Source organism: Tamandua tetradactyla, chromosome 1 (assembly GCF_023851605.1).
Source record: "Tamandua tetradactyla isolate mTamTet1 chromosome 1, mTamTet1.pri, whole genome shotgun sequence".
Taxonomy (NCBI): Eukaryota; Metazoa; Chordata; class Mammalia; order Pilosa; family Myrmecophagidae; genus Tamandua; species Tamandua tetradactyla.
Window position 1 is genome coordinate 171,334,821 of NC_135327.1, and position 8,482 is coordinate 171,343,302.

Below are 8,482 nucleotides of genomic sequence, written 5' to 3' on the forward strand. Positions count from 1 at the left end.
GCCCCCCTCCTGGCCGGCTCTTCTCCCCCAGGGCCGGGACTCAGGGCCTTTGGCCCCCACTTAAGGCCAGCCGCAGCCCGGGAGTCGGGGTGGGGTGGGGTAGGGGGTCGCTGCCCCGTGGGGGTCTGAGGTCCATCGTGGGGTATAATGATGGATTACCAGACCCAGTCGTCAAACTGCTTGGAGGGGCAGACGCGAGAGGGGAAGGGGAAGCAGATCAGCCCCTGGGCTCCCCTACTTCCCTACACACACCTCCCCCGCCTCGTGGGTTGCAGTACCATTTTCTTCTCTTTTTTTATTATAGTAAAATATACAATGCTAAAAACTTAGCATTGTAACCATTTTGTACGTTATGTCGCATTAGTACATTCACAATGACCTGCAACCATCACCACTATTTCCAGAACTTTTTCATTGCCCCTAACATGCACTCTGTGTCTATTAAGCAATAACCCCCCAACCACACCCTCACCCTAGCCTCTTGGAACCTCTATTCTACCTTCTATCTCCATAAATTGGCCAATTCTAGATATTTTCATGTATGTGTATCTGTCCCTTGTGTCTGACTTATTTCACTCAGTTATCAGAATTTCATTACATTTTAAGGCTGAGTAATATATTCTGTTGTATGTATGCACTACTCTTCATTTATCTACTCATCTGCTGATGGACACTTGGGTTGTTTCTGCCTCTTGGCTACTGTGAGCAATGCTGCCATGAACTTTGGGGCACAAGCATCTGTGTCCTTGTTTTCAGTTCTCTGGAGCAGTGGAATTGCTCGGTCATTGCCTTCCGCAATGGCTAAGCTCTCTTCCACAAAAGCTGCCCATTTTACATTCCACCAGCAAGCAAGCACAGCTCCAATTTTGTCCTTTATTATTATTATTATTTTATAACATCACTTCTTTTTTACAATTTTTATTTATTTATTGCTGGGTGGTGCAGACCCTCCACATGGCAGGCAGTTCATTCTACCACCGAACCACTCGGGCACTCCGCATCTGTCATTATTATTACTTTTTATTTATTTATTTATTTTTGCATGGGCAGGCACTGGGAATCGAACCCGGGTCTCCAGCATGGCAGGTGAGAACTCTGCCACTGAGCCACCATTGCCTGCCCAACGCATCCGTTATTATTGACATTCAAGAAAGATCTCCTTTAAGGTAAAGTTTCCCGTCTCTAATACCAAAAAGATGTAATGCTAAAAAATTGACCATTGGTTAACTTGCCACCCCTGCTCTTCCCGGTTTTACAGATGAGAGCACTGAGAAGAGGGACAGAAATGACTTGGCCGGGGGGTGGGGGGGTAACAGCACTTTGGTAGCGTGGCAGTGAGGGGACCAGACTCCAAGCGCTGTGAAAGGTCCATCTGCAAAAAGGATGCCTCTACTGCACTCCCTCAATACACCCCACTTCCCATTTGCCTTTCCAGGGCTTCCAGACCCTCTGAAAGGTTTTAAGGGTGAGCAATGCCCTCTCCTTAGAGTTTGTGGGGCCCTCTGGTTGACTCTCCTCCCTGGCCAGAGACCAGCCTTCCTGCCTGGTTTTGTCCGGACATGTCCCCACGAACCCCAGCCCACCCATCCTTCAGGACCACCTTAACAGCTGTTTCCTTGTCAAAGCATTCCTGGACCCCAGCCAGCTTTGTGCTCTCCCCTGCAGCACTTGTGACACACCTGCTCTCCAGAGCAGGGGGCAGGCCCCTCCTTCCTGGGGTCTGGGCCTGAGGCCTGAGAGAAGGAAGTGGCCTGGTTTGGTAGTCGCCTTGCTTGTCCGGGCAGGAAGCCCAGGAGAGAAAGGCGGCGTGGAGGTGGAGGATGAACTGGTGCAGAGAGAGCAGGCGGAGAGGAGATGGCTAGAAATTCAGGGAACGGTAAGGAAGGCTCCAGAGGATCCAGGGTTTTGTGGGAGGGAAGCTCCCAGAGCTTTCTGTTAAGCTGACTGTAAGGCAGGGTGAAGGGAGGAGTCAAAAGGTGGAAGCCCAGAGCACCTCGGGTTCAAGTCCGGCTCCTTCGGTGACTGGCCGTGAGTGTGAGGGACAGGCAGGATGGCCCTGTGATGACAAGGGCGAGAGTGGGCTCAGGACTCACACAGCTGGAGTCCCCACGGGCGCCTGCCCTGCTTGGCTGACCTCATGCAAGGTGCTGACCGCTCTGAGGTTCGGTTTCCTGACCTGGGCGTGGGGGTAACGGCAGGACCCGCCTCACAGGCTGTGTGTGTGCTCGTGCTGTGTGTGCGTGTGGCGCAGGAGGCCACGTGTGAAAAGTGCTGGAGAGTGCTCAGTGTGCCTCAGCTCTTACCTTCACTCACTGATCTCTGTGTCCTTACCTGGAAAGTTCACAGTACCTGTCTTATGGGGCTATTTATTGTTAAGAAAGCCAAAGTGTGAGAAGCATCTAGCACTTATATAGTAAGTGTTCGCAAGGGGTTGTAACTAGTATTCTTACTTCAAGGACCTACTGGGCCCGGCTCTTAGAGGTGGGTGTTGCAGGGCGCCCCATTATGACAGTGTCCTGCCCTCAGAGTCATGGGGACTGGGGCTTGGGTCCTGGGAGAGCAGTGGGCCCCCCGGGAGCACAGCCAGCAGAGAGAGCCACTCCCACCTTCCAGACCTGGGTCCTGCAGGAACCAGGAGCAGCCCCTGCCCAGTGGGTGTCAGGGAGCTGGGGGGCCTCTACCCCTCTCCACCAGCCTGGTCTGGAGGTCCCGGGTGTCTCAAGATAATCACAGCAATTGCAGTGATACAGGACTTCCTGTTTGTGGGGCAGTGAGGTGCGGGGCTGGGAGCATGCCAGCTGCCTGCCGGAGCCGGGTGAGTAGGTCCACGCTGCCATGGCACAGAGGCAGGGAATGGCCCTGGGATCCTTCAGAACAAACAGGCCCATCATCTACTCAAGGAAGGGAGATGCTGCTGTGGGGGTGGGGTGGGGTGGGGTGGCGAGGGCAGCTTGGAGCTGACTGTTTAGAGTTCAGGTTATCTTTGTTTAGCACTGAGAGGACACAAAGCCATATGCAGGTATTAACTGTGCCCACCTACTTCCAATGTTAATTTGCTCATCTGGAGTTTTAGCCAATGGCAACAGCAATAAAGGAAATTGGTTTTAAAGTTGGCACAGACTGGGGACGAAGCTCTGACAGTCCTCGTCTCCCCCAGGAGACAGCCAGGAACCGCCACCCCCCCCCACCCCATCTCTATCCCACCAAAGCTGAGGGTGTATAGTTGTCACCATATTCAGGGGGTCTCCAATTCTGATGTGCTTTTTCCCCCTCAAAGACCCTTGGCCTGTCTCTCCCAGCCACGCTCAGGGCCATCTGCTCAGGCTCCAGCATGAGGGCTTTAGGAGAGGTGCTAAGGGGAACTTCCTAAGGACAGGCATGGTGAGCAGGAGGAAGGGCATGGGTGGTCCCTTGAGGTTCTTTGGGAAAGCACTGCCTTGCCTGGGGGATCAGGATCTGACCTGCCTAGGGCCCCCACTAATCTGCAGGACCCTCACCCCAGGACCTGAGCAGTGAGATCTGCTAAGATACTCCTCCAGCAAGGCGGTGGAGCATTCTGAATCCCGACTTTCCTGAGAGGGCCTCGGAGAGATAAATCATCACCCCGGTGCCTCCCAGCACCCTCCCCCAGACTCTTGTTCCTGTCACCCTAGGCCACAGGGCCCCCCGCCCCTGCAGACCAGTCTGCTTCCATCTCCCAGAGCAGTGACCACATATGATGGGTGTGCTAAATGCTTCATACATATTCAGTAGCCTGTTTTACTGCCAGAATTTTAGCCCCTAAGGTAGACACTATCCTTACTTTCATTATTTCGGGCACTGAGATTCTGGGGTCCATTTTGCATGGTGGTCTGCCCCAGGATCGATAGCACAGCCCTCCCTGCCTGACCCTTCCCCTCCTCCAACCTCCAGCTAAGAGAGAACTTCCATTCGGGCTGGCTCTGGCATCTCCCCGCCCTCAGGATCACCCTGGTTCAGGCACTGAGAAGATGTGGAGGTGAGATCGAATGTTCCCAGCCTTCATGGACCTCATAGTCTAGAAGGGCCTTTTCCCTGGGCAAGAAGGCCCCGGAACCACTCCTGTAAAGGGAGCCACCCCTCATTCTCTAAGGGATGGGGTCCAGTGGGTGGGTGTGGCAGGCCCTACACCATCCCTCTTAGCCATTTCCCCTGCAGCCAGAGTAAACTTCCTGAAACAAAGCTGACTGTCTCTCCCTGGTTTGCGGTACACATACTTCCTGATCTGATCCCTGCCTCCCCAGCCCCACCCTCACCACTTCCTGGTACACTTTCTCCACTTTGACTCCTCTGACCTACCACCATTTCCAGAATGAGGATGGTTCATACCTCCCGGCCTTTGCACCTCTTCTGGAACTCCGCCTCCTCCTCTGCCTGGATAATTCCTATTTGTCTTTCAAAACACACTGCAAGCATCCTCTTTGCTAGCAAGCCTTTCCTAACTTCCCCAGTCTAAGTTAGGCCCCCATTTGTTTAAACTGGAATCCAAAAGTGGCCCATCCATGGATGATATGTCTCTTCAGCTTCTTTTAAATTACACCAAGACAGTTTCCCCCATATTCTTTTTACTGTCATTGCTTTCCAATTTTCAGTTGTAGAAATTGGGTCATTTAACCCAGTTTGTAGAGTCTCCCAGTCGGATTTTGTCAAATGCATTCCCATGTTGTCATTTAATGTGTTCTTTTGTTCTTGTATTTTCTATAAATTGATGTTTAGATCTAGATGATTGATCATATTCAGGTTTTATGTATTTATTCAGGTGAGAAACGTTTATGGGTGGCATTGTAGACTTTCATCAGTTATTATCAGACATTGATGATTTTTATCACACCGAACTTTTTAGTCTTAGGACTCCTTGCTTCTTAAAAAATTGAGGAGCCCAAGGAATTTTTATTTATTTGGGTTATATCTATTGGTATTCATCCTGTTAGAAATTAAAACTGAGGAAATTTTAAACTATTTATTAATTAATTTAAAATTAAAAATAATAAACACCTTATATGTTAACAAAACATATTTTATGAAAAATAACCATTTTCAAAAACAAAAATATTTAATGACATTGTCTTACATTTTGGCAAATTTCTTTAATGTCTGGATTCTCATATCTGCTTCTGCCTTTAATCTGTTGGGATTGGTTGAGAATCTGTTCGGATTGCTGGGACTATTTGGGTTGAAATGTATGAAGAAATCCAAGGACCTGGATCTGGGACCACATTCTGCGTACTCCTCACCTAGATCTATTGCTTCATTGAGGGTTTCAAAATGGGGTCTTGTAATTCTATCCCTCCTTCCTATGTGAGCAGAGCAGCAGCACGTCCATAAGGGGAGCCTTCCTTCATCTACTCTCTGGTTCACTCACTGGTGCAGTTCATATTGGAAAGTTCATATAGAAAATAAAGTTCATATAGGAAAGGTGCATACCTGATTCTTTCTCTTTTCAGAGTGAGTGATTCCTTAACTCTTCCTAAGATGATCAATGAGTTGGGAGAGCACTGATGAGCTTTAGTCCATTGTGGTGGTTGTCCTTTTTGATGTTTAAATGGCCTCACCCTTAGCCAAGAATTCGGATCTTATTCAGACTGGCTCCTGAATAATTTTGAAATGGCCCTATTAGACCTTAAGGTCTTTCTGGTAGGACAAGTTGTTCTACATTCATCCTGTACATTTCCTGCCCCACCCCTGGAATCAACAATTTCTCCAGGAACATCTGTTTCTACTTTTTTTAAAATTAATTAAAAAAATCAACAACAAACAAAACATCAAGATATCTCTGTTTCTACTTTTAATAGGAGATGATATTTAAAGAGTATAATCTGGGTACCAGGGTGCTCACTGCTACTGGGTTGATCATTATTTTGAGTCCTTTTCAGACAGAGGAGCTAAGAAATAGAGTTTAGTTTTAAAACAATTTTTAAAAAGACATTTTTTTAAAAAGAAATTTCTGATCAAATTTAGGACTGAAGAATTTTTACTTAACTTTATTGATCTTGTATCTGTGTTTCATTTCCACTGGGCAAAAAAATCTCAGTTTCAATCACACCAACATAATCGCTCATTTGACTTATTTCACAATGGAGCATAACAGGCTCAAAATAAAACCAGCTCTATCACCATCAGCACAATTACTAAAAGCAATTAACTTTTTTTCAAAAAAAATTTTTTTTTTGTTAATAGGATATGTTCCACTAAGAATATCTTGTGGAATTACTGTGCTTTAAAGTCACTTTCTGTAGTTCCTTTCTTTGTGAATATGCCTTCAACTAGAAACCTAGGGTGCTGACTTTTTTTTTAGTATCATAGTTAGTTTATTCAACTTTTTAAATTGTGAAAACAGCATATATACAAAAAAGAAAGCAATAAATTTCAAAGCACACCACAACAATTTGTTGTAGAACAAATTTCAGAGTTTGGTATAAGTCACAATTCCACAATTTTAGGTTTTTCCTTCTAGCTACTACAGGACTAAAAGAAATATCAGTGTAATGATTCAGCAGTCATACCCATTTGTTAAATCCTTTCTTCTCTGTTACAGCTCCTCCTCCTTTGATCTTTCTCTCAATCTTGAGGGGTATTTGGGCTATGCTCATTCTAACTTTTCATGTTGGAAAGAGCTGTTGATAGTATGGGATAAGGAGATGTTCTGGAGAGGCTGGCCCCTCTGTGTTTCAGGACTAAACTGACCTAGGAACCCATCTGGAGGCTACAGGTTTCTGGCAAGTGATTATAGTGCATGGAAACTTTGAAGACCCTCAGAAAAGCCATAGGTGTTTTTAGGATTGGTAGGAATGGTGTGCTGATGTGTACCACAGAAAAGCCATGTTTTTCTAATCCAGTGTTGTGGGGCCAAACTTATTGTGGGTAGATTCTTTTGATTAGATTATTTCCATGGAGCTGTGACCCTGCCCACTCAAGGTGAGTCTGAATTTGTTTACCAGAGTCCTTTAAAGAGCAGACACAGAGAGCTTAGAGCTAGAGAGGCTTGGAAAGCCAACACAGAAAGCAGAGAGATGAAACCAGAAACAGGTGTTTGGAGATGCTGAGCGTAGAAATGAAATCCAGAGTTTGCCCTGGAGAATTTAAGAAAGGATACAAGATGCTTAGAGAGAAAAAGCCACTGGAATTGGAAACTGAAAGCAATAAACTGGGAGCAAGGACCAGATGATGATGCCAGCCATGTGCCTTCCCAGCTAATAACATTTGGTGTTCCGGATGCCAGCTGCTTTTCCTCCCAGAAGGTATCTTCTTATTGGTCCCTTCATTAAGACATTTTCATGGCCTTAGGATTGTAACTTCTAACTTAGTAAATCCCCTTTATAAAAGCCAATCCATTTATGGTATATTGCATTCTGGCATCTTTAGCGAACTGAAACACACACGTTCCTTTGTTTTATTTCACTTTTAATTTGGGGGACTTCTTTCTTTTTACATTTTATTTAAAAATTATTTTAAATTAATTTTTATTTTTGAAAAGGTAATACATTCACATGGTTCAAAACTGGGGACAACATAAGAAGGCATGCAATAAAAATTCTTATTCTTATCTGTGCTCCTATCAGCTCTATTTCTTCTTTTCCAACTACTATTATTTGTATTTTGGGTATCTTTCCAGAGGTTTTCTTTTTAATGTAGGCAAATATGAATACATATTATATTCCCCATTACATAAATGCAGTTGACGCGATACATTGTTCAGCACAGCATCATTTCATAAAAGGAGTTAGAGAACTCACACATTTCTTAATAGTTGCATAGTATTAATTTTATAGCTGTAGCAAAAAGTTATTTAACCAGGACATTAATGATAGACATTTTGGTTGCTTCATATCTTTTGCTACTACAAATGGTTTACATTTCATTTTGTTTTATAACTTTCTAACATACTTATACAGTTCCATTGCCAAATCTACAAAACCAGATGCACCAAAAAAAGTCTTGTGTCCACCCTGCTCCCTCCCCACCTGTAGAAAATTATTAAGAACATATTTTATGGGTTTTTCCTTCCATTAAAAAAAATAGAAAGAAATACATATATCTATCATAGTCTCCTTTCTCAGATAAATGATAGCATACAATATTCAGTGTCAGGGATTGAATCATGTCCCCACCAAGGGCATGTTCAGGTCCCAACCCCTGCCTCCTGTGGGTGTGAACCCATCTGTAAAATAGGACCTTTGAAGATGTTAGTAGTTAAGATGCCCAAACTGACTGGGGCTGGGCCTTGATCCAATACGGCAGAAGTCCTTATAAGCAAAGAAAGTTAGATACAGAGAAGAAACCATGGGGAGCACCCAGAAGCTGGAAATCAATGGAACCTGGAAGAAAAAGGATCAGATGCCACCATGTGCACTGCTGTGTGATGGTAAAGTCAAGGAATCCCAAAGATTGTCTGTCAGCCAGAAGATACTCTGGGAAAAAAGCAAGCCTCCTTTAGCTTCTGAAGCCATGAACCAATAAATTCCCA

At 45.3% G+C, this 8,482-nt stretch overlaps 1 long non-coding RNA gene across 1 annotated transcript; it reads left to right on the plus strand.

Moving 5' to 3' along the window:
* The first annotated feature begins 1,750 nt into the window (after positions 1-1,750).
* Positions 1,751-5,682, plus strand: LOC143687283 (uncharacterized). The gene is made up of 3 exons (XR_013177485.1): positions 1,751-1,876; positions 3,913-3,997; positions 5,463-5,682. It is a non-coding gene; the product is annotated as an uncharacterized LOC143687283 (long non-coding RNA).
* Positions 5,683-8,482: the final 2,800 nt, after the last annotated feature.